Source organism: Anopheles gambiae, chromosome 3 (assembly GCF_943734735.2).
Source record: "Anopheles gambiae chromosome 3, idAnoGambNW_F1_1, whole genome shotgun sequence".
NCBI lineage: Eukaryota > Metazoa > Arthropoda > Insecta > Diptera > Culicidae > Anopheles > Anopheles gambiae.
Genome location: NC_064602.1, coordinates 96,033,550 through 96,059,932, shown reverse-complemented (window position 1 = coordinate 96,059,932; position 26,383 = coordinate 96,033,550). Strand labels below are relative to the sequence as shown.

Sequence of the window (26,383 nt, the reverse complement as noted above, 5' to 3'; positions counted from 1 at the left end):
CTGCTTGATAAAGCATAATATTTGTTTGTCCAAAAAGAGTGAAATTGTTACATGTCTGCAATAGCAAAGCTATTTTTATATCACACTGGTTTTGTATTGTTATGCCATATGGAAGGCATATGTGTGTTTGTGTGTGTGTGTGTGTGTTTGGCTGTGACCTATTTTGAACGCATTTCCGCAGCTTCGGAGCTTGCATTGTAAACAATTTCCGCAATTTTCTATGAAACTCTACACCTCCAGGTGAAAAACCCGTTCCTCCTTCCCCATGGCTTCCCTTTCATTCAGCTTTTCAGTGAAAAACATATTTCTAATTTTAGTCCTGTGTCCCATATTATGCAAACTTTGTCGCGATTCGCAGAAACACACACACACGCACACATATTATCCCGAAATTCGGGAATCGTGTGATTCACCCCGTTCCTACCCTTCGCGCGCACACACACACAATGCAATTCTTCTCTCCATCACACCTTTTGTTGCGCCCGTCAAATCGAATCCTTGTCGCACGGGGACGGTGGTGTTCTCGTGTTTGGGCCGCGTGTTGAAGGTAAAATTATTTAAATTTATTCCCACCTCCCGTCCCCTGCTTCCTGTTTGCCTTCGACGGTGTTTGCTGACGGCAGCAGCACCTGCAAACCGAACACAATTTAGATGCCCAAAATCTGCTTTGCTGCAGGCCAAAATATTCCTACGGGGCGACATATTTAAGCGACCGAACTTACTTTATTATAGAGAAGGGATGTTAGTTTTGGGCAGCGAAATATTGGTTTGGCAAGGGGACGAATGTCCGTTGTGTGTAAAAATGATTAAAATAGTTTCTGCATAAAGCAGTTCAGAAACACATCAGCAGTTTTTTTTTGTACGGATTTGGGTTTAATAAACGGCCCTTTTGATAAATTATATTACATCATATTCCACTCTTCTACGCAATATTTTACCGTACTCTAATATCATGACACATTTCTCAAAAAAAAGATCAAAAATGCTTCTCAACGTTCGCCTTTTTTTACAAGAACATAATCTTGCAGCATAAAAATGCAATTAAACAAAAAAAGACATTTTCGACAATATTGTCCATCTTTTCGGTCCATGTTTTTCACGGCCACGCACACTCACTCACACTCTAACACCCTCCTCTCTCCCTTGGTTGTGTGGTTCTTGCTTTCATTCCATTCTACGCTGCCATCTTCCCTATCTTCCCTCTCCGATCTTTGATTGTTGCTCTGGCCCGTTCGGTGCACGCACACAAACGCTCCCGCCATCGACGGAACCATTTCCTCGTTGCCCACTGTTGTGCCTGCAGTTGCATTAGAAAAGTGAAACACGCACACACACTCAAACACCCATCCACTTGCAGCCACACAAGCGTCGGGGTGGGTTTAGAAGAACAAAATACGCTGGTGAGTTGCATCTGGGTTACTATGTAACCCGATGGGGTGGGTTTGCGCTGCCAGAGTAGTGTTGGTGAGCGGGCATCACACCGCCAGAGGGGCATATCAAATACAGCTCTATGGCAAGAGGAAGAAGAAGAAGAAGCAAAAAAGCTCGAATCAAAGAGCGCGTGAGTGAGAGAAAAAACATGTGAAACAGAATCAGGTTCAAGTGCACACACAAGCGGCGGTGGCGGCTGCTGCACTGTTGCAGTTTCAAAATCTCTTGCTCTCTCTCTCTCTCTCTCTCTCGCTCCGTCGTTTGCTCGATGTACGGAGATGCAGTTTCCGAGCGCACTTGTGGTAGTGCTGCACGGGTGCAATAGTAAACGGGCGGTAGTAGTAAAAGTAACCTACTGACTTTGAGCCCCGCACGACAAGATCAAACTCGCTTCTATAGCTGTGCTCTCGCGCGTACGCGCTTGTATGTATGTGTGCCTGCGGTGAGTAGTAGGTGGAAAGGAAGCGCGTCTCTCCCTAACACTCGCTCTAACACACACGCACTCACACACAGGCACGCGGGGATGCATTCTGATGCACTTTTTCCCTTTCACTGGCTGCCCTGCTGCTGTCCATTTTACTTGGCTTTCTAACACACGGCTTTGTAAGTGTGTGTGCGTTGCGCTGGTCGGGAATGTAACGCGAGGCACACTCAACAACAGCAACTGCCGCTGCTGCTTCTTCTTTGCTGTCTATTTTCTAATGCCACGGTGTGTGTTGGTGGCGCGTCGGTGGCAATGTCGGGGAAAGGCCACGCAAATGAAGCAACGAATGGAAGGAGCAACACACACACACAAAAAAAAAACATGGTCGCCTTCTGGCTGGACTCGAACAAGCAAACACAATGAGCAGAAGAGTCCATCCGCATTTTTGACGTTTCACTGAGGAATGTGTCGGATTAAGAGGTTTTACCAATGAAGAGTTTATATTTATGTGATGTCTTTTTTTTTGTGTGTAGAAGAGTGGAAAGAAACTGTTTCCTATTTTTTAAATTAACTTACACTTTTCTAGAAACTTTGTTTCTATTTTCACTTTTGTTTTTTTTTTGCTGAATTCAACTCCCAACACTTCACCCGATGCCGTGCGGAATCAAACTGATCATAATCCTTCAGGAAGAACAAACAGAAAATAAAATTTAGATCATCACCGAAAAAAAAATCACTTCAAGCGAAAGTAAAAGCACGTGCACAAACTGTGTAACGCGCGCTTCCTCGTGGCACTTCATTCTACACCAACACCAACATTTGCACACTCTGCATGCCCTTCATTTTGTGGCATTTGCTCTACATTTGTCAAACTGTTTCAATCTGCTCCTTTTGTTGCAAGCGATCGCACACCTCACACACTGTTGTGTATCCACACGGGTGTCGCTTTTACTTTCTCACACTGTTAGAGAGCATCCTTCCATCACCACGATCATACACCCGCGCACCCACACTTTCGCCTTGCTCCACCACGTATTCCACGTAGAGTATTCCACTTCAGGTGCGCGTAGATTGTGGTGATTAGGGATTTAAAGCTACCGAAAAATGTCGACCACTCTAATGTGTGCGCCGTGTATGAAGGTGTGCTTGTGTGTATGTGTAGGCGACACACACGCACAAACACTTTGAGCGACAACAGATGCGGTACACGACGGACGCTTTGCGTGGAGGTGCTGACAGGTGTCAAACACGGGGCAAAGCGCGCAACCAGGATACAGGCGCAAAATTTGATTTTTTGTTATTTATTTTCGGACGCGACACGCACGCAATCGATCACCTACACACACGTTTTGCATGGGAATTTAGCGTTCCTCCGGCACACAAACACACTCTAGCCGGTGAACAACACTCTAAAGCGGCGGCGAGTCGATCGACAACGTGACGCGCACTCTCGCAATTCAAAGCACCAAGTGATGATCAAGTTCACCAGCTTTTTTTTCCGGATCGAACGATCGAGCTGAGAGATTATTCTTTTGCATCTAATTTGCAACGCCACATACACACACATACACACGCACATCACAAACGCTAATTGCCGGTGTATATTCAAATCGAAATCATTTCTCTGTCAGCACTGAACACTCTATTCTCTGCTCGCTTCCTTATTGGTCACCGTATTCCAACACTACGAAATACCCATCGCAAAATATTACTACAATACCTGCAGCACACAATTTTAACTAACACACCTTCTTTCTATCGGGTCACTAATATTTTACAAAAAAAACACGCACTCTGCGGGGCTCGCTCGATTTGGAAGGCAAAGAGGCGTCGCACGACACACGCGGCCCTGCCGTTTTCTGCGTCGAAAAACAACGCCGGGCCCCGGCGGTTTGTTGTTTCCGTGTATAAGAGCGCCGCGCGTGCGGTTGTGTTGTGTGTGCGCGTCTCGACGAACAGCTCGAACAGAAAGCTTGCCGTTCACGGGCGCGCTGCAGCACACGTACGTACGTACGTTTCGAACGCTATTCACCGAGGTACAGAAGGGTACTGAGTGACTGGTCGTGCACTAGCACCGTTCGAGGCCGCCGGTCGGTACATCGCTGCCCAAAAGCCGCACACGGTGAGAGCCGCTCACTCGAAGCAACTCACCCAGGCGGTTCGGCGGTGTGTGCGTGTACGTGAGTGCGCGCGGCGCACAGTGAGCACGGTGCAGTTTACCATATTTGACCAAAAAGCCATTTGAAAATTAAGTTTGATTTTATTGAAGCGTTTTTATATTTGTCTTTTTAATTGTTTTTGTTTAATATGAAACAGATTAAGTAGGCAGCGTAAGTGAAGAGATGAATCAGTTTATCAAGTACCCAAAATAATGCTTCGATTTGGATGAACTATGTTATCATCAAAAACCAAATAAACTTATTCAAACATATAAAGCAGCTTCAGCTTCAAAATTCAACAAATTTCATTACAACATTTTGTCCAATCCATTCAACCCAGTGTGCAGCATTTACTATTTCCACCTATACAGCCGTACTTGCCGAGTCGTCTCATGCGAGACTCACTTTCTCACCTCACGCTCTAAACTCACTTTCATCTCACGCTCTGTGAGTGACCGTCGCACGCACACAAATGCAGCGAGGTTTTTTTTGTGCTCGACGACGCTCTCCCTTTCACTCACGAGCCGTTTTCCGTTTTCTTGTTCCTCTCGTTGCAACACACATAAAAGCGCATAATTTCTAAGCAACTGTGGCGATAATGTTGCTGTTTTACAATTTTGATTTAATGGTATTTTGGATTTAAGTATTTTCAATTGGGGTTTCTTCCTTTTATATAAATCATAATATAAACTTCTATGATATAAAAAAAATACAAATATTAAGTCTAACATCTCATAATTTCCTTTTTCTCTTACAATGCGTTTGACATGCATTTTTAGACGCTGCACAACGGAGGACGAAAATTCACACCCAAGAAACCCACCGCTGTGCGGCCGTAGAAAACTTTCCTTCCTTTCCAGCTTAGCCCCGATATCGCCCCGATGTCGTAACCGCCTTCCCCGTGTCCTCCCCGTGTGCCGGCGTACGGCGAAAAAATAAAGGGTTAGAGAGTCGAGAAAAAGTGCTCCGAAGTGCAGCAGCAGCAGCAGGGCGCCGGCAAACGTTGAAGCTACCACTGACCTACACACAAACACAGCTCTATGCAGCCGCCGACACGCCGACACGCTATGTATGCCAGTGTCATGGTGAAGAGCATAGTGGAAGGTATACATAGAGCAGCAGCAGCAAGAGAAAAAAGCGACAGAAACGTTCACAACCGCTCCACCACCAGGTCCACATAAAACCCCATTCACGAACGGAAACGCACAGGGAGGGGGGGGAGGGAGGGAAATGCATCCAACGTCATTGCAGCGACCGCGCGGCCCCAGCGCCCTGTGCATGTTGTGGCACGTGATGGGACGGCGACGCGGCGAGCTGGTGGTGGCGAACAAAGGGAAAAACTAGTTGAAAACTAACCCACAGACGACGGGCCAGCAGCAGGGCAGCAGACCCCGGGAACGTTTGTGTGTGCGTGTGTGTGTGTGATGGTGTCTGGTGGAGAACAAGGGAGGAAATAAACTCCAATGAACTGTGCCAACCCGGGAAACGTGATGCGCCGAGGAGTGCACTGGATTGCGAAGGAATGACATTTGATGCAATGACAAGGAGAGAAAACCGGGGGGAGATGGTGTATTTTCTAGTTCTTTTTTTTGCTCTCTTTTTTCTATACGTGTATGTGTGTGCGGAATGTGGTGAATTGGATCAGCCAAAAGGGGAGTTTTGTGACAGGAAAATGGAAAACCATTTCCACCCCGAAGCGATGATAGGGGTGAGCCGGAAGATGGAGTAGATGGAATGTATTTCATCCATAACCTTAACGATGCTCTTCATAAGCGCATCAAGCATAAGCGTACTTCAAAGTTCAACAAGAAGAGTTCTAAGAAAATTCGAGTTTTATGTTGACAGTTTGAAATAAATAGAGAAAGAATAAATTTCACTTTTGAATATTAAGAATTGACAGAATATAATGTAAAACATAGAAAACATTTACAACTTTTACAACATACCAAGCGCATCGTGAAGAAAATGTAGAAAACAGTTGTACGCTTACCTGAAAAAGAAGAAAGAGAAACAAACAAAATAATTAGTAAAATACGCATTTGGCTCCAATCAGCTCCACACATTCTCCCCCAAATGCTCAGCCCAATCAGCGTTTGTTGACGTGTGCATGTGTGTTAGCTAATCGCAATCATTTCTCGGACCATTTTCGTTGCAACGATTGTATATCAGCCATGCAGCAATGTGTGAAGTGAAAAACAAAAGAAAAACGACGAAGCAGACAACTCCCGGCAGCAGTTGCCCCAATCGAACGCAAAACTGCGCAGAAGATTCCACCATTGGCCCGGCGGCGGCACCCGAAACCCGGGAGGATGCGGCCGGTCAATGATGGGAAGAGGTCGGGTTGGGTGCAGTGCAGGGCGCAATGCATTCGAAAGCGAATTTCTAACCACGTCCGCTCGCGACGATGAAGAAGAACACGCGGGACGAACAAACAAACAAACAAATGGAACATTGAACGAAAAAAAGTGCACATACACACACACACATAAACACGCACCATCCCTTCTGCTACTAACTCCACGTCACTACAGTCCGGTAGTATGCCTCTCGCTCTCGCCAAGGTGATAAGAACAGCAACGCGGCACCAATACCCGCGCGCAAAACCCGTGTAGTATTTTGTCCATTGCACTCCACACGTCCCTGCAGCCGTCTTGGCATCGTGCATCAGGATCGGTTACCACTCCCCCATCCCCCATCTCCCCCCTGTCTACCGGTTGTACAAGTTGTCGATGGGGGCTGAGGAAAAGACACATCAAAATTTCCATTTCCTAAAGTGCTCCTCAAAGATGCATCCTTCCGCACACCGTTCGATAAGTTGTGCGACAGTTTATGGGTGTGTGTGTGTGTGTCTGTGTTTGAGTGGTATGATAAGGAAGTTTCAGAATTTTAAATCAAATTATAGCCAATGTCACGTTTTCCTCACACCCCACACACACACACACACATAGGGTCTGCAAGCCGGCTGCAGATGCAAATGAGCATTGTGGGTTGTCCACTCCGTCCCAGCCGCCCTGGAGCATCAAAATGCACATATACACGAGGGTGCAGTTTTGCACAAGATGCGCATACGCTGACCTTAAACCTTACAGCACCAATCAAGTGAATAAAATACGACTAGAAATGATTAAAACCACTCGCTACTGGAGTTTGGAGTGGTGCTTTGGAGTCGCAGCAACATATTTCAGCCATTTTTGCTTGCTTTGAAACCGAAACGCAACTCCCCCTGCAACCCCGCGCATATGCAACTGTAAACTGCGCGCGCCTTACGTAACACCTTTTTTGGCCGGAGGAGCACACACACACGCACACCCGGTCCGTCACCCGAAACACTCTCGCTCTCTTCTTTCTCTGCTTCCTGCCTCACCCCCCACCGTTTCACGAGGGCCAATAAACGTCTTTGCGTTGTGTGTGGTGTCGTTTTCTTGCTCGGAACTCGACGACGACGATGATGATGATGGAGCGGAGCACATGCATGCAACCAGAAGCAACCGCACCGCACATCGCGCACCAGAGCTGCTTATCTACCGTTGCAGTCCATACCCCTCCCCGCCCGACTACACCTTGCCCTTCCCGCAGTCATTTCTAACGTGCCCTCTTTCGGCAGCTTCATCACAATGGACGAGATTTCAACTGTGCAGGCCTTTCTCGATGTGTTTGGCTGCTTTTGAGGGAAGTTTTATATTTTTACTGTGTTCTAGAGCACTCTAACTTGTCAGCTGCAAAATTTCAGAACAGTATCTTTGGTAGAAAAATTAGGAAAATTAAAATAAAGCGTTGAATCCTGGTCACGGCACCAGCGATTATTTTAATATTTTTAGGCTTTTTTCATTTGATACTTATAATTGAGCAAATTTTTTTGTACACAATCATTCTTCAATTACTCTTCGAAAAGAAGCTTTTCAAACTAAGTTCTTACTAACAGAAGTAACTATTTAACTAAAATATTTATAAGCCACAAATCCCAAACAACAAACCTTCACCGTGCGCTTGTTTGTAAAGCATTTGATTCTGTGTGTGTGTGTGGTTTTTTATGCTTACGCGGACATAAAAACGAAACTGCACACTGCACCACCCCACCCCACACGCTGTGCCCGCAGCGTTGACGAGCTCAGTTTCCATGTGCCCATCAGTATTTGTGCAGCACCGACGGGCAGAGAGAGAGAGAGAGCGGGATTCCGGGGAAGAAGCATTATCAGTAAACCTTTCCCTCCATTCGACTCCTGCTCGCCCCCCGCCGGGGGAGAAGACTAATAAAAGTTGCACTTCCTTCCCTCCCTCCCCCCTTCCGATGGCTTCCCCAATGGCAACGGTAGAGTGCAATCGCATCGTGGTCGACAGCATGTTATCTGCTCCATACACACACACGCACACCAACTCACTAACACATAAACACTCGCGTCGGCTGCGGTGGTGCAGCCAAAGCCGCTTCACGCTGGCCATCTAATGCTTGATGCAACGGCGTACAGCGTTGTTGTCTGTGTGTGTGGGACGGACTGTGGTTCTCTCCCGACTTTGTCGACATAATTTCCACCGGGAGACATTACCACCTCCTTTCCCCTGCCCCTCGACAACCACTCATTTCACTCTGGGTTATTATCAGCATTTTACCAGCTTAGGTGAAGATTAGTTTTAGCAGATTAGCAAAACCGATGCAACAGAGGGCTTGAGGGTTTTTATTTGCAAATGTAGGAAGGCATGGGAGGAGCACGAGAGAGAAGCAGGAGCTACACTTAAGCCGTGAATGAGCCGGTTCCAGAGTGGAGACAGATTAGATCGGCAAATAAAACGTTATATCGTGGCTGGGCGTATACTGGACTAGTAGCTTGTTGGCGCTATTTATCAATGAAAGGGTGATAAAAACGGTGACGGAAAGTGTTTTTTATTGCAATTTCTGTATTTCATACAGGATCAATTGATGGGTAAGTGCATTGGAAAAAGTTTATTTATTTGAGCCGGAAGTTTTGCAATCGTTGCGCAAATGTTTGCTTTCAATTCGGAGTCAATTTTGAGCCCCTTTTTTGCATACGACTGCAGCGTAGACTGATAGCACATAAAATTCCCAGAAAGTGCTCAACATTCTTCCCCAAATAACTGTACATTTTTCAATACCATAGCAAAACGTGCAAAGGCTTCTTGTTTTTTTTTCTCGCTGTCATCCCCAAATCACGATAAAAGTACGGCCACATAAAACACACCATCCCGTGCTACCCGAGCCGTCGTCGTCGTCGCCACCACCGTCCGGCCGGCCAGCCAGCCGGCTAAACAAAATGCCAATGTCGTCGTGACATAGACATAGACCGCTCCCCCCCGCCATGCCCTTTACCGCTCCTTTGCGGGTTGCATTGAAATGGAAGTGCACGCTTTTGTGCATCCCATTGCCTTCCCTCCGCTCGCGTATCGCGTTTGTAATGGAGCCCGGGGGTTGAAAATTGAACGAAATGGGAAATATAAAAAAATCGTCTCCGTCATCATAAAAACAAAACCCACCTCCCCCCACCCGGGAAACACCAAAACTGCAGGCAAACGGGAAGTTCTGGGGAATTGTTTCAGTCAAATAACACACTGCACCGATGACGAGGGTAAAACGGAAGGGTAGGGGGGTTGCATTGTGTTTTGCTGCACTTTTCAGTGAACTCGTCAGCTCGTTCACTTCTTCGTCTGTATGTGTGTGTGTGTTTGTGTGTCGATGGCTTTTCTAACATTGGTACCGTATTTTTGTTGTTGTTTGTTTTTTGGACTGAAACTTTTCAATTTCGTGCCCGCTCTATGGGACGATGAGCATTAACCACCCCCCTTTTCTGGTGCTTCGTCTTCCATCCGCGTGCTTCGTTACCGTTAGAGCACCAGCACGATCATGATCACCATTATTGGCCATAATCAACCATAAACTGGAGGAAAAGAGGATACGGAATGACATAAAAAAAACAGACAAAACAGGGCGAGGGAGCTGCCGTACCGTGTTTCGTATGGAGCGCATGAAGTCGTTTGGTAGAAACGAAGCATTTACGATTTAGTTGTTGATAGTGCGACAAGCGGGTGGCCTAGATAGTGGGGACATTTATTTTTATTCATCATTAAATGCATTAAAGGGTCGAACAGCATTGGAGGACTTTGAGTTGTTTAACAGATAGGAGAATATTAGACTAAAAGTAAGCCTCAGTTCCGTTTCAAACAGATCGGAACATCAAACAGTTCTTATACATTATTCAACATCAAAACGTAATGTCGTATGAGCAATAAAACTCTCATGAATTGCACATTTTGTTGGTAATTTTTAAACTTAATTCCAAACCGTCATATCCTTCCTTTGTTTGTTCCACGTGCAGCTAACAATGAAGTAGGCGCCATTCGTGCACGGCTTCTTACACATCCGGTGAGCGAAGATGGCGTCCGGAAGTATCGTACACCGCTGCTCCCCTTCCCACCCCCCAAACGTTGGTCTGGTCGGATGGTATAAAAATTTGGAATAAAACAAAAGCCGACAGCAATGCGGCATACGCATCAGCTGCTCATCAGAACGGGAGAAGGAAGCGTTTGCATTTGCTGCTTTTCAATTTTACGCACAACGTCCCATCCCCACGTCCCCCCAGACACAACAGTCCGAACGGAATGAAAACGACAAAACGCTGGCTGGATTAAGCGGGGAGACTCGTAAAAAAGTACTCATAAACATAGACAACGCATCCAGGGAACAAAAAAACAACCACACAGAAGTCCGTTCCGTTCGTGATGCGTTCGTGTTTTTTGCTTCTTTTCTTGTTCTTCAGCTTCAACATAAATGTCAAATGAAATAAACAAACAGAACAGAGCAGCAAGACGCCAAACCCGGCTGTGTCTTCGTCACTATCTCTCGCTCTCTCTCACACTCATCGCACGCATCGCTCACCGCATCCCACGCGCGCGCTCACGCACCAAGCGGCGGTGACGTTCGCTTTCTCTTTTCACTCGCTACTTTCTCGGCCGGCGAAACCGACGAAGCACGCGCGTGCGTGCCCTACCAGAAATGGTCTCGCGTTGGTCTAGGTTAGGGAAGCGCAACCTTTCTCTCATCCCTGGCCCAGCAGACCATCGTCTCGATCTCGAAATGCGAAAGGAAATGCGGTTCTTCGAAGCGTTCTCCGGTGTGTATGCGGGGCAACAGCAGCAACCGTTCTCCCTTTTTTCTGCTTTCTCCTGCGCACAATACAGGCCCATACACATACACACACTCAAGACACCCGCATTGAATCTGAGAAGATGCGAAGCGAATGTTGAGATTTTTTCTTTTTGGGTTCTCTCTCTTAGCGTGGATGAAGATATGAAAGGGACTGCATAATTTTTTTTATTGCTCGTTTTTGGGAAGGTTTAATGCCCCGGCGCTACTACCAAGAAGCGCCACCAGAGCATGATGCTGGTTTGCCGTTTTTTATTGATCCGTTTTTCATTTTTTTTTGTTGCCTTCTTTGGAAGGTCGAGAGGAGATTTTGATGTCGGTGTCCTTGCTAGGAATGTTTAGGACGTTTTGACGAGAGCTAGAATGCTCGTTTATGCCTTTGCTCCCCTATATTGTGCTAATCTATGCTTAACGATTTGCTGGAAGTCATGACAAAAATTACATGAGAGACATTCAATGCTATGCCAAGGCCCCAAGTAACTTACAGTCCAAGACATTGGGGCTCCTCTCCAATAAAATTCCTGATAGTGTGTTCAATATCAATCAAAAGTTCATCGACACACTCCATCTCGTGCCCTGTTGTCAACGCATCGCAAACACTGGAAGCATCAGACGCGTTCCGGTGGAAAATCATCTGTTCTTGCAATTTAACACACATTCCTGATTTTACTCGCCGTCTTCATTCTAATCTTTTAGCAGCTTTTAAAAACCTTCCGTCGAATGAAAGGAAAACAAAAAAACAAAGCAGCTAATCAACTCAAAAGAAGAAGCACTTCACCCAAGCCAGAGGGGAGCAGAGGGATCGGGACGATGACGAAGATCAGTAACCCATCAACCCACTGCCCATCAAAAAAGCTGTAAGCCAGCACCACCACGTAAGATACCCTTCGAAGTGAAATCAAAATATCTTTTCATCACCGTGTTCTTGCTCTTGGTGCCAGAGCATTCTTTTGCCTTTCCACTTCGTTTTATTCACCGAAACTTGCCCAAAAATAAATCAGTATTCGGTTGTGCATCTTCCGAACCATCCCCACCAAAAAAGGGGAACCGTAGCACACAAAAAAAACAAGCCCCATACCATACAGACATTAGACGAACGATTATATGGAGAATAGAGGAGGCGAAGAAGTCCAGTACGGGAGGCTCCCGCGCTTTGCTCCCTTTCGTTCTCAAGCACTCAAGAGCACACCTCAGCAAATGGTGTGTGGCCTTTCAATTTCGGTTTCGCCAGCTGGCGTTTCGCCCTGGATACTCTCCCATTCTATCTTTTCCCATTAGCTGCTCGCATTGTTGAATCTTGCTTTTGCGCTAGTTTGTTTGCTTGTTCATCGCTGCTACTAGTTACTATATCCATATTCAGCTCTTTTAATCTTGTTTTGAGTGTAGCCGTTTTTATTCAGTTGGTTCATCTCTTATCATTTACTTATATTGATTCTTTACATCCTTAATTTATTCCTTAAACAACTGCTCTTAACTGTCTTATGTTTGCAGTTTCGATAATTTATCTTTCACGCAATACGAAAACATTCTTTCAATTCTTTGGGGATTGAAAATGATGTCAAAAATAGCCGCCGCCCTTGCTCCTCCGCACAAAAGCGCCAACTCACAGCCCGATTCGGTTTTATTGCGTCTTAGAAACCTGCTTTTTGATGTGTATTCTACGCGTGTATTCGTTCTCGTCGGCTCGTCGTCGTCGTTTACGTTCCATTTTGCCCGTTCCCTTGGGCGAACCTGTGCTCTCATCCTCATCCTACGTTCGCGCCGTTTTTCCGCTGCTGCCCGCTGGTTTTTTACTTTTGATTTTTATTGCCCCCCAAAACAGTTTTGTTTCTCTTTTTTTTCGCTTGCTGGTACTCCCCCCGGCTCTCCCAGTACGTAGCAGAAGGCTGAACAACGCTGCCGGGATAGGTTCTTCTTCTTCTCTAAGCCCTTTTGGAGATGAGCTTCGCAGGCTTTTATGGTTTTGTTGTTTTCCTGTACGTGTGATGCTGTAGGGATTTTCCTTTCTTTCTGTTTTTTGTAGTGCATGCTTTAATTCAACAATTTTGATTTCTTACACAATTCTCAAATATTGATTTTCCAATGCTTTGATATTTCAACATTTGATGTAACTTCAGCGATGAACGATACATCTGGCTTAAAATAAGACACCAGCTGATGAGGTGGAGATACAACGACGGGAAGAATTGCATCTACCGAGTTACATCTGGTGGTGCAGAACACATGTTCTGCACAACACAACGTGTTTGGAAAGAGAATTGCGATCCAGTTTTAGAATAGAATGGCGTTCGTGATTCATTTTGTATCGTTTTCTTTGTACATTGGAATTGATTATTGGGAATATTGAAAACATTGGAATTTTGATCACTTGGAATCTTTTGGTTCTGTCGTTTCATTTCGAATAATACCCCTGGATGGATCGTGGTAGTTATTGATTCCTTCACAACGCCTCAAGCACTATCACAAGCGATTGATTTCCTCGGTACCGACATGCATTAATCTATCGCCCGATGCATAAACCCCGTCTGCTTACTAAATCAGTTCACTCCTGTCAAAAGCCACACACCGGGAAGATGATCCAGTCCAGCCGTCCAAGGCAGCAGAGCGAAAAAAAACGTCCAAACCACAGTACAAACCACCACCGTACAACCTGGTGGAAGCCTTACGGGCGAGATACGGGTGGTATCCATTCCGGCTGCATATGTTCCACGATGCGCTGCCCGATTGCCGATGCGATATGCATCGTTTCAAAGCCGTAACTCCCTTTCCCCCTTTGCTCCTCTTCCACGCCGAACCAACAACTGCATCACGACGACAAACACACATGCCACAAGCGATCGGAGCGGTTGGAGCTGGGGAGGCTTCTTAGAACGCCATCTTTTCCATTTTTATACCGTTCTAAACTCAACCGCCCTAGGGCCTCCGTATAGGAGCTGGAGGAAAGAGAGAGAGGAAGAAAGGGAACAAGCGAGAAAAAAAAGAAACGCATAAAAAGCCACAACCACACACACACATGCACAGAGGCAGGGCCCGGCTAAGTTGCATCCTGTGTTGCACTTTCCCGTTCTCGCCCAAAACCCCTTCCCCTTCTTGGCCATATTGTTTAGAAGGAAAATTTACATTTTTATCTTCCATCTTTTTTCCTCCTTTCCGTCACACACCACCCAGTCTCCCTCTTACTCTCTCTCTCTCTTCTTGCATTCCTCGTGGGCTTGTTTGTTTCAAACTGTTTTTTCATGCCTCATGATGCCAGCAAACTGCATCCATTCCGCCAGGAAGCAGCCGCGCCACCCTGGCAAAGGGTGCGTTTTTGGCGTTTGGCGTGGCCTAAACAAAAAAAAAACAGCATATGCCTCCGGCTTACGGAACGTGTAAGCGGGCCCGACGAATAGAGGAAGATATCTTGTCAAAATTGATTTCAATTGCGATGGCGAAAAACAAAGAGAAGAAGGCAAAAAGCCGTGGGACACAGATGCACATCCGTTTTTTTCACGTTTGATGTACTTCTTGCTTCATTTGGCGAGTGTTTTGCGATTTAATTCCATTGTGAAACTTCCTCTGGAGCAAGATATTATCCATCGTTTACTAACTGAAGCATAATTAAAATCAAAATAATCCTCTGCACGTTTGTTGGTAGTTGTTCCTGAAGAATACGCTCAACTGTAAGAGCACAATCAACCCTTTTCTAAACACACCATCAGGTCCAAGATTCGACGAGCGATATAATTTAATAAAATTTGCACACGTTACCCCTTTCTGCGTCGGTTAAACAACCTTCACTCATTATCTTCACCATTTGAACTACGCTCCTTCAGAACATTTCCCCCTTTTCTAATTCTATGTCATGCTACGAGAGCTAAGTCCTTACGCACAGCATCCCTCCTAAGTCCTAATGAAAGTCATGCTCGTGCTGAAGGTCTTACTCTGCCACAAAAACCGTTCAAAGGGATTCCTGTGTGAGTGTGTGTGTGTGTGTGTGTGTGTTTTGTCCACTTGGAAAGGGAAATGAAAAATTGAATTATAATCCCCCTTTACAGGCTTACGGCGTACACACACTGACACAGTGCAAATGGCCACAAAAAAGGGGATGATTTTCTTTGTGACAGTTACACTACTGGTGGCACTCAGTGTCAGGCTGTGCTGTGTTGGGAACACAATCAGATGGACAGTGAGCTTTCCAGGATGGGTAGTGCCCGAGGTGGAATGCTTGTCATGTTGTTTACGATACGCTTCAGCTAGAAAATAGGAAGCTATCGGGTTTAGAACGTTCTCCAGGGGAAGTTATCTATAGAGTTCATTATTTCAGGTTTACATTCTTCACAAAAAATGAGTTATATTTTGTCCTTCAGACTATCAACCTAAATATCCTTAATCTATAAAAAACATGGTAGCCGTTTTTTTCAGATCGTTGATCTCTTTTGCATTCATCCGAAAGCTTGATGTATCTGTCAAAACACCAGAAAACGATACGCGAAACATCAACAACAAAAAATCCCTACAGGATACCAAATTTACATGCACCCAGATCCAATTTTCGCTTCCCCAAACAGCCGAGCCTGTCCCGAGGATCGTCCCGAAACTCGAAGACTGACTGCTGCGAGCTCCCCAAGAAGCCTCCTGCTCCTGCGAAAGCAAAGCACAAACACGCAACACCAATCTTGTCCAATCTTGCGAGACGTGGAAACTATTATCAGGAGCCGACAAGTGCCTTCATTCTTGACGTCCAAAAGCACATCAACAGACACACAGACGGGGGGTACAGGCAAAAGGGCAAATTATTCGATCGATTGATTTGCGAACGAGCAAGGCGAAGAAGAGCCGCCAGCTGCGGGCTGGCCTGGGCTGGTGGTTTCCAAAAATTACACATTCTTGGTCCAATGGGGGAGAGCATGTTGCTGCTGTCGCGGGCCTGACGTTGCTGTGTGTTGCGGTGGCATGCGAAAAACGCTTCTTTCCGCCATTTGGATGCTCAGGGTTGCCGTTTTTTTGCCGCCGCTGCTGCTGTTGCGTTCACTTCTAGGTTGTGATCGTTTTTTGTTTCTTCACCGTTTTGTTCTCGAAGATCCTCCCCGAATAGCGCAAAAGCTCCAAGCGGCCTAAAGTGGTGACTGCTTATTTCCTTCGTTTTCACTACCAAGCAAGAAGTTCTACCTGCTTACAGATTGGTCCCTCTGGCCCGTTTGAAGGTCCCCAGCTGAAAGCGAACGCGTATGGCGCGTGTGGAAGAGGCAACTCCTCCCCACCGCCGTTGAGGTCCACAAGATGCGGCCACTTACAATCGCTACCACAACGGGCAAGCCCCTGCCATGCTGCGAATGGGTCGATGCGATGCTTTTTGCTCTCTACCACTCTGCGGTGTGTGTGTTTGTGTGTGCCTTCGAGAAGATGCATCACCAGAAGGGGACGAAGACGAAAAATACCACAAACAGCCACAACCACTACTACTACCACCATTCAAACACAACGAACCTCCCGCCCATTCTCCCTGCCTCATGTCCCTCTCCCCCTGGCTGGCACGCGAAAAAGTCGAAGGAGAGCAATTTAGGCGGAAGACTACAATTTGACGAATGGACCCCAACTCGGACCGCGCGCAGCCTCGCATCCTTTACCAAGCCGCGGGTTTTCTCCTTCTCATTCGCAAACGATCGGAAATCGGAATTGGCCATCCGGGGTGGTGAACAGTGGGGTTAGAGAGGGGTTGGAGCAAACACACATACAGATACAAACAGCCAGAATGGTCAGCTTTCGGAGAGGAAGCAATTGCTTTTGAAAATAACAGCAGCTCAAGAGAAGGAAAAAACAACAACTTCATCCCCCGGCAGCGACCGGCGAAAGGAAGAGTTTTGTGTTAGGTGCAATAGGCTTTTTTTTGGTTTTGTTTCGTTTGTTTTATTATTTCCTTGCTTGCGGAGGTTTCAGCACACTGAGGAAGCAGCACTAGTGCTGGAGGTCTTTTCTTACCTACAAAAAAGTCAGTACAAAAAGTGAGGGACTTTTGCAAAAAAGCCGATTGAAAACTCTGATCACTTTACCCAAAACTGCCACAATTGATCCAATCTCTGTTCGATCAGCTCGGATGTGCGTAACGATGCTTACTGTCATTACTTGCTCCCAAAATAGATCCCCAAGCAGAAATAGAACGCGAGCACACACAGCAACCCAAAAAATTAGACCAAGTACAGGAATGTGTGTACCTCAATGGTGTAGCACGCTCAAACGCACTAAAATCAAGTGTGGAGTCGCCGTTGTGTATCGATACGCCCATCCCAGTTTCATTTGAAGGCTGTCGTCGTCGTCGTCGCAGCGTGAAAACGAGGCTTAAATTTAGCGAAATTCTTTCCAACGTTTTGGTGTAAATCGGCTTTGTGCTAGATTCACGATGAGGGAGAGAGTGCGTGTGGCATGAAATTAGATCAGTTCGTTCGATCGCTATAAATAAGCGTGTCAGAGACAAGCAGCATTCGTACTTTGTGCTTCGGAAGTATTTGTTAAAAGTAACATATTGAAGGGATTGGAGGATTTATTTCAAAGGATTTGAATGAAAATTACACCTCAGAAGATATTCTAAGCAAAAAAACGCCCAAAAGTATGCAATGTGTACAGCAAATATTGCTTAAACGGCGATAGTGATCTAATTTCAAGTTAAGAGCATCACCAAACTTATTTTACAAGAAAAAAACACTCTCTCACAACCCTCTCGTCTCGTAACACTTTTTCACCAATCAACGAATTGCCGCTAACATGCCTCTTTAAAATTACACCCCAGTGTTTTGTGCGTTGCGCTTCCAGGCGAAAGAAAATTGTCCGTTCGTGTTCGCCTTCCCACCCAAAAAAAAAAATACAGAACCGTCCGCATGCAAACGTAATTAGCCGCTGGTGGTGATGGCGGGTGCAATTAAATGCAAACCAATCTTGCTTGCTGTGTGCGCCTACCCCCGGGTTGCACGAATGCAGTCGAGCAAAAAAAAACAAGCAAGAACATAAAACAAAGTTCAACTGCTGTTAACAATACCAATTACAACCGATCGGACGAGAAGACAGAGAGAGAGAGAGAGAGAGGGTAAAAAAAGCATACCAATGTCACCGTGTCGATAATACACACGCAGAAACCCGGAAGCGTTTGCGCAAACTTTCTCGCTCGCTGCCGTTGCATCATGGCACCAGTTTAGAGAATGCAAGCTTAGAGGCCGAAACGCTTTGCCGAAAGGTGCTGACGGACAAGGGGGAGACGATAAAATCGGTTCCGTTTGTCGGAAGCGGAGCTTCACTCTATCGACTCTCTAATTAACAGCTGCAGGTTTGCTTCGGTTACCCATAAACTCCTGACAGTGTGTTGTGTGCGGTGTCACCGGCGTACAAATTGGACAGCTTCTTCAAATTACGTTTACACGGGCAGCTGCACACAGGACGGGCTGCGCTGAAACGCAACAACTGAGTGTTCGATTCTGTGCGAATAAATTAACATATTACGCTCGTGTCAGGTTGTTGGCGCAATGGGCACAAGCGCTTGTTTAACATGAATTATTAAAAATTGTTCCAACGGCTTCACCGTTAGACGAAGAGTGGAAGCTGTAATTTGAGCACATTATTTGTTTCATACATTTAAGCAATCGTTCATCAGTTGCGTTGGAGGAATTCAAATAAAAAGATTGTACCTTCTAGTCGAAAGAACAACTCACGCACGCATATTTTACACTTGTAAGCTAAAAACAAACAAAACTGAAACCCACTCAACGTGGGAGTTCTCTCCAGCGCTCCACCTTCTTCTCATTGAATGATTAGTTTTATGGTGATCGTTTTTGGGCAGCACGACGCCGACAAATAAATTACCTTGCCCGTGGTTTCACTAAAAGCACCCTCCCGTTGTCTTGGTTTAATTCCAACGACACGCGCAGCCGAAGCGGAACTACCATTGAGAAGCGTTACATTAAGGATTATGATGTCATTTTCGAAGTACCTCACTCGCCACACACAGCCAACCCAAAGGGTTCGGGCAATTAGGTCCCACTGTCGTGGTCCAAGTCGTGATTAATTTCTGGTCGATCTATGTTACCAAACAAACAGACTTATGCCTCTTCAATCATCGGTCGACCGGTGAAATACTCATATTCAGTTAAAATCTCTTTTTTTGGAGGGTTTTTTGTTCCTCATTTACTCTACAAACGCTCAAGGTTAGTGTCAGAACGCTGGCGCACTGAGAGTGAAATGTGTGTGACGACCCTCTAAAGGGCTTGTCTCCAATGTCACCCCTTTTTTTGCCTCTTCCGTGCCTCTATAAATTAATATTGTCAACCCTTTCTCCGGTATTTGTGTGTGACAAGGGCTGCCTAAAAGGGAATGGAAGGCCAACAACAGCGAAAGGCGTGTGAAACAGCATTACGGTAGGAGAAAGTAGGGGAAATGAATAAAATTATCCCAATCCGTTCCTGCTCGATCTCTTATTACTCACCCGGGCCGCCGCACATACCAGATCTCCTGCTGTTGGCTCAACGTTCCAGCTTTAGCATAACAATATCGTGCAAGCATTGTTGTTGTAAGGATGCTTGTACTCGAACAGGCACAAACACACGCCCCGGGAATGTATGGCAGTGGGAAAAAACCCCTTCATCTGGCGGGGAAAACTGGAAAATTGGAACGGAAATCCTTTTCGTTCATGAGCCTTTCTTTGAGACAGCTTGGCACTATTATTGAACGCAATTACGGAAGATTTGGGTACAGTAAGCCACGAACGCAAGTCTCATTAGGTTATGGAGATTTTCAATGACTCAAACAATAAATAAACCAACTATTCTATTTCGTTCAGCATAACTTTGCCTCTTTTGTAGTGTAATAAATCTTATTCCTAAACTCCATCCGGCTGCTAATCATATGCCTATTGCAATGTAAACAGAATACAACGAACAACGAAGCAACCCCCACAAATACCTTAAACCATCATCGGTCAAAGCGCTCCCAAAATCAATGACCGCCCTGGGTCTGATTTATTTCGCACTTCCCTAGCGCGCACGGCAATCAAACCGAGCACCGGGATCAATTTGACCAATTAGTCAAACAGTTGGAAGCTTTTGCCTTTTACTCCTCGGAATCGTAGCCACTCTTTGGGCCAAAATCAATGTGCGCTTTTATTAGCTAAGCGTGATTTTATGTGCGAAATAAAAGCACCGAAACGGAGAGAAGTAAACCTCGGGCTCGGCGCGGCGTCACGGCTAGATTTAGATTGCGATTTTATTTTCCGATTCGGGTTCTCTATGGTCAATTACAGTGAGCAGTGCCAACGGAGCTAGAAATTGAAGATGCCTCCAACCTGTGGACGTGGAGACCGGCCCGCGTGTAGGCAGGAAATTTGGAGTAGCCTGCCCAGAACGAAGCAAACTCTCCAATAAATTCTTCAACCTTCCAAAGCTTCGCAAAGCGCCATCGATTGCGTGTGCTCTAACCTGAGTGTGTTTGTGTTCGAAAGCAAAATTTATGACAGTCATCCATCGCACCGCAGCAGCAGAGCATCACGACGTTGATGATGATGACCAAGAACGGCCGATCGAATCTTCTTCGGATCACGGTTCCACTTCTAGGATTCTAGATTGCTGCCTCCATCCGGCGGGTTTGCCAGCTTCTTCTCGCTTCTACAATTAAAGCATACAAGGCCCGGTGATCACCGAAAACCCAGGCAGACAAGGGGGGCTGCTGCAGTGCGTCACTTTGCCTCCACGCGGAGTAATATCATTATTTCGTCGTGCTTGAAATAGCAAACTCATCGTTTCGTACTTATGGCGTACATGTGACACGCAGAAGGGGGTGGGGGTTGGAGCGGGAAAGGGAAGCTTGTTAAAAAACCTGGGAAAAGAATCTATTTTCTAGCGAGCAATAACATCCAAACGCCATATGGTGCCGCGATCCGAAACAGCAGCAGCAACGAAAACGAAAAGACGAAAAAAACACCCCAACAACTTGAAGGATAAATTATGCGCCTCTACAAAATCGGCAACATTCAATGCCCCCTCTCCCGTAGATCCCCTCCACCTCGACTATCCTCACAGTGGAATAGGCAACAGCAAAAGCATCGCAAAGAATCAAGCCAAGGTCACCCCGTTGACGAAAACGAAACGAACGACTTATCGCGGCCGAAGGCAACGAACCTCCGCGCGCAGTAGTTTTCGGTGTTTCTGTTTCGTTCCATCTCAACGATCACAACGCACTCGCATAGTGTTCGTAGTGTTCTTGTCTTTTCTCCCATTGGGGTTTTACCTAGCTTCCAGTTTTGTCACGGACGGCACAATGATCCACTTTTCTTTGGCCCCATGTTCATCAAGGTACACCGAACATGAGAATTGTCAATCAATTGCTCACGGCGCACCGCGCGCTTCGTCATTATTTGATCGCTCCGCGGTAGTCACAGTGCTACCGGTTCGACAGCATACCCACCCATCTACCCGCCGCCAAAAGGTCACCCACTTCCCTAGCTTCTCATTCATCGCACACAAACGCACCACCATCTGCAGACCTTTCGAGAAGTAGGGGCGGCAAGAGATCCGGAGGTCTCACCACCATCGGAATTGGGCTTGTGAGACCGTCCGGCTGTAGCTGACGTGGGCTAATGACCACGAAATATCAACGCAATGCGCGAATGGGCACCGAATTCAACGACCGGCTAACATTATGCAGCCGACCACACCGTGGAAGGAAACAATAACGAGCGAATTATCCACGTGAGCTGCCGAGGTTTGCCCGACGGCGCATGCTGATGATGCCTTCCACTGCTACCAACCGTACGACACATGGTTGTGACGCAGTGACTCATCCGGTATGAGTGATTGAACTCTTGTTTAGTCAGTAGAGCAAACGCGAGCACATTCCGTTCGATAAACGACAAATGCTCGTTTGCTTGTTCAAAATTAATTTGTATTACAATGCCAATGCCAAAACTGCGAAGAATTCCAATTAAACTGTGTACGAAAACCTATAAAATTAAATCAAGCCTAACACAAATTCACAACAATATTCCAACAACGAGAGCATCATGAAAACTGCAAAATAAATGCCAAAATCACTGCCATTCGCTCATCAAAATGCGAATGTGTTCTCGTCGGGCCATGTTGATGTTCGTAAGCGGGAGGGAAAGGAAGTCGGTATAATGAGGCAAAAGTTGTTGACCATTCTTTGCCCACACACTCACACACATGCAGCCCACAGACAGCGTTGAGTGAAGTTGTGTGCGAGCACCCTCACCGAGCACCACACACTCTTCCACGTGCCACTTAATCCACCTATTAGTCCTCTTAATTGGGCCAGGGTCGCCACCATCGCCACCAGCGACCGCGCGAAACAATCAACCAAAGAGAAAGAAATACGGCGAAGAAACAAACAAAAAAACACGCACACGTCCAATCTTGAAACTCCTCCAGCAGCAGAGCTCGCACGACCCAAACAACCCAAAACCGGCGTCGCGTCGAGCCTACCGGAGCGCTATTTTTGCACGTTCCGGAGCCAACCTTCATGCGCGGTTGTAGTTGTAGCTGCACAGCCCTGACAGAGCGCCAGAGGACAAGAGCAGCATAGACCCACACTTTGGGACAAGTTCACGAATAGAGCCGCAGACAAGGGGACAAGCATACCTCCACGCGATCACATCAAGGCCTGCAGCGGGTGCTAGATTTTTGAGTGTCGAACGTGAGTACCATTCACGAAACGCGCGGTGAGGATATGCTGAAGTTTGGTGCTACCCCTGTCGGGACATACTGATGAGGGACACACACATACACAGCCATTTGTGTCCGAGGTCTACCACTTACCGCATGCGCATAAAGAAGGCGCTTCGGCGCTTTATTCTGCAATAAATGAGATACTTACAATAAAGTAATCTTTATTGTTTACGGAGTTCTTTACGGCACCAAGCTGCTAGAGTCGGGATTTTCCAATACGTCGTCCAATAAAACGCATGACCCTGCAGCATGCAACGCACGTCTCCACTACCTTCGCACACTCCGTTTATGGAGATTTGCGTTTAAGCATCGCGATTCGCGAACGTAATCGATCCAACATTTCTTATGCCTGTCCAGCAGGCTGCTGCTTGGCTGCAGTTTCAATTAACAATACTTCCCGTAATGATCGTGCCGGAGGACTTGCTGTATTGTAAAGTCTACGGGTGACTTCATCAGGGTAGGAATAAAGGAACAGACACGTTCACCTACATTTCGATTTGATGATAACAACAACAGTCGTCATATTTCTGCTCTCGCTTATCTTTTCCATCTACACATTGTATCCTCATGGAAGGTCTGAAATGAATACGATCTCAGACTACGCTCAGGCTTCAATAATTGAGCGATAACCAAACGGGGTAGCATTGTGCAGCAAAAACACCCCAAAATGGGCGTCTCTCGAATGATTTCCAAAAGCTCCATCCCCCCCCCCCCACCATCTCCATTTCACATCTCATCAACAACTCATTTCGCGAAATGTCAGACAAGATATCTTTCTTTTGCCTTCGCGACATCACAAGGACATCGATGACCACAGTTTTGCACGCACACAGCAGCACACCTATAACACTCTGCCAAGGATGCACATAAATCATGCACGTGCGCTGCCCACACTGTGGCACTGTGTGGCATAATTTCTTTTACGTCATCCAAACAGAGACAGATCCTTAGTAGCCACGCGTAGTATTCATGCACACCAGGTAGGGGGTTCCACTCACGTTCACACACACGCAATGTATACGACAGACGGAAAAGGCATCACACCATAAACGGGAATCGGTGGTTTCCAACACACACACATCCGAGGAATATTCATCTGACATCTTCGTGACAGCTTGTTACTGGGTGGTGTTATTTATACACAGACACGGCGAAAAGTCCTGCGGAGGAGATGGTCCGAGCAGTGCAGAGCTCGCAGATCAACCCAGCGCTGCCGAGCCGAGGTTAATATTTATGGTAATACGAATAAAACTATTTGCAAGCGGCGATCCTTTCAACTGGGCGTGTGCAACGTCAGTCCCCCTTTGGGGCAACTGTTTAGTCTAGGGTGACGGGTTTGTTTATGTATCTTTGTATAATTTACACTCTCATGGTACGCGGTTGGATGTGTGTATAAGAATGTCTTTTGATTGTAATAAGTTAAGATCAAAAGCGTAATATTTCTTTGTTTCACATACAACTACGCCTATAACCTCAATTCTGTACATGGGACTATCCCATCAAAGTTATAAATATACACGTACACCCCTATCGCGTGTGTCATAGAGTGCCCATTACAGATTAATTATAACTGCTCGATGATGCTGCTGATCATATTCAACATGATCAATCAAGCGCGATCTCCACCCTAATACGGAGTACAGCGAGAACTTGCCATCTCACACACAACACAGTGACTCACCGTGCTCGTAGTGCCAGGTTCATAGCCCGACGGTGGTGCCTGTGTTATGTCAACAAATCGATGATGGCGGTTCATCAGAGTTCAGACGTCGCATTCACTGTCTCATCGCGCGGTACGCGTGATCTTGCACAATAATATCGTCAGCATGATGTATTGCTTTACTCTCGGATGAGATACACTACACTATCACCCATCCCCCACCAAGATTATGTCCACGTTCAAGGTGAGTCGCTCGGCAGAGATCACGATCACGAGGCAATTTGTAATGCCAACTCCCAGCTTTTCAAGCTAACGGTGGGCGGAGAGGACAGGACATTTTCACAGAACATGTCGAGATCTATTTCCTGGTACGGGTTACGGTGCGGTGCCCTAGGGCAAGTTCTGATCTTATCAGAACCAGCCGGCATAGCAGCGGGGGAGTGGTGTTCGCTCGATCGCGTTATTGAATCGTCACGATTGCCCACTTAATCCAGCCGTTCGGCTCGGGATTACAAAAAAGGGAAGTCGTCGAAGGGAGTATATTGAAAAGCTTGGCGCTCTAGGCGCCTAACGAGCAGAGCTGTAATTATCGTGAGATAGTTGGACTTGGTCTAGAATTGAATTGCCATCTAGTTAGCATTTAGTTCGAGCTTTTATTGGGTAAGTGGCTTTGATTGATTGTTTTTGCTGCCTCTGGAACCTACTGGAACGGACTGAAATTAAAAGTTCCATAATGTCTGAGGCCATACCAGTGTATCTGGAGATTCAATGTCCATTTATTTCTGGATCAGAGATACTCCAACAATTTTATGCTTTTAAATAAACACATCTCAATAAAATACATGACCCCGAAGGCTGATTGCAATCTCCGATTCGATTCGCTTCCATCGCTCTGAACATGTCAACTTACCACACACATCCACCATACTTCACCCACCAATGTTTGACCAAGATCAAGTTCTCACACCATGACGTAGTACAACAACAAAAAACCCACGATTTAAAGCCTCAGCTCGCATAAGTGTGAACACACACCGATTTGACAGATTTGTGCTGACCGCTTCTCCAAAACGCTGGATCGCTGCTACAAGGATCCAATATTGTCCGTGAGACTTACCTGTGGGAAAAGGAGGGGAAGAAAAGAACAGAAAAAACAGTTTGGATAAGTCGTACGAAGCATTAAAGTGATCGGGTTCGAGATAAATCTCCCTCTGTGTGTATGAGCCCCCTCCGTCTGAACGCTCTTTAATCGTCGTGTCGACCCGTTTCGGTTTTATAAAACATGAAAAAGCCTCCAGCAGTGCAAAAAGGAGTCGCACCGCGCACGATCATCGCGGTGGTAAAAGGAGCGGGCAGACCTGTCAGTATACCGGACACATGTTCCGTTTTCGCACACCGACTCCGATCGCCCTGACAGATGTGACCGGTCCGGTAGGTTGGAAGGTAGGTGTGTGTGTGTGTGTGTGTGTATGTGTGCAAAGAGCGTTCCCGATCTTGTACGTGTGGCGTGTTATGTTTCGTGCGACGCCACAACACACGAACCACGGCGGAATCGATCTCGAAACCGCGCTCTTGCGCCCTTTCGCTAATTGAAGTCAAGGGCAGAACGCCGGCTACGTCGGGACGGGTCCGATCTGGCTGAGCATGCGTTCGAAGAGATCTTTCAGCCCTACAGTGAAACGTACTAGACGCTCGGGGATTCATTTTTATGATTATAAATTATACTAGGAAGCATATAATAAGCGTCAATATTTATTCACCTTACGTTTAAGTAAGCTTAACCATGTAGATTTATTGAATTTAATCATATGGAGAAACGCTACATCCTAAGAGAGCTGTTAAAATAAATCCATTGGC

The 26,383-nt window shown here is 46.3% G+C and overlaps 1 protein-coding gene across 3 annotated transcripts in view; it reads right to left on the bottom strand.

The window, feature by feature from the left end:
* Window positions 1–26,383, bottom strand: part of LOC4577789 (ecdysone receptor) — a 131,650-nt gene that overhangs the window by 10,404 nt on the left and 94,863 nt on the right. For 2 of the 3 annotated variants that reach the window (XR_009766493.1, XR_009766492.1), the window contains 2 exons: window positions 3,576–6,004; window positions 2,432–2,536 (listed from right to left, as the gene is read on the bottom strand). The exons of the other annotated variant lie outside the window; for it this stretch is intronic. The gene's annotated coding sequence lies outside the window, so the exon portion shown is untranslated. The remainder of the gene's footprint in view (window positions 1–2,431; window positions 2,537–3,575; window positions 6,005–26,383) is intronic. 3 annotated transcript variants of the gene reach the window in all.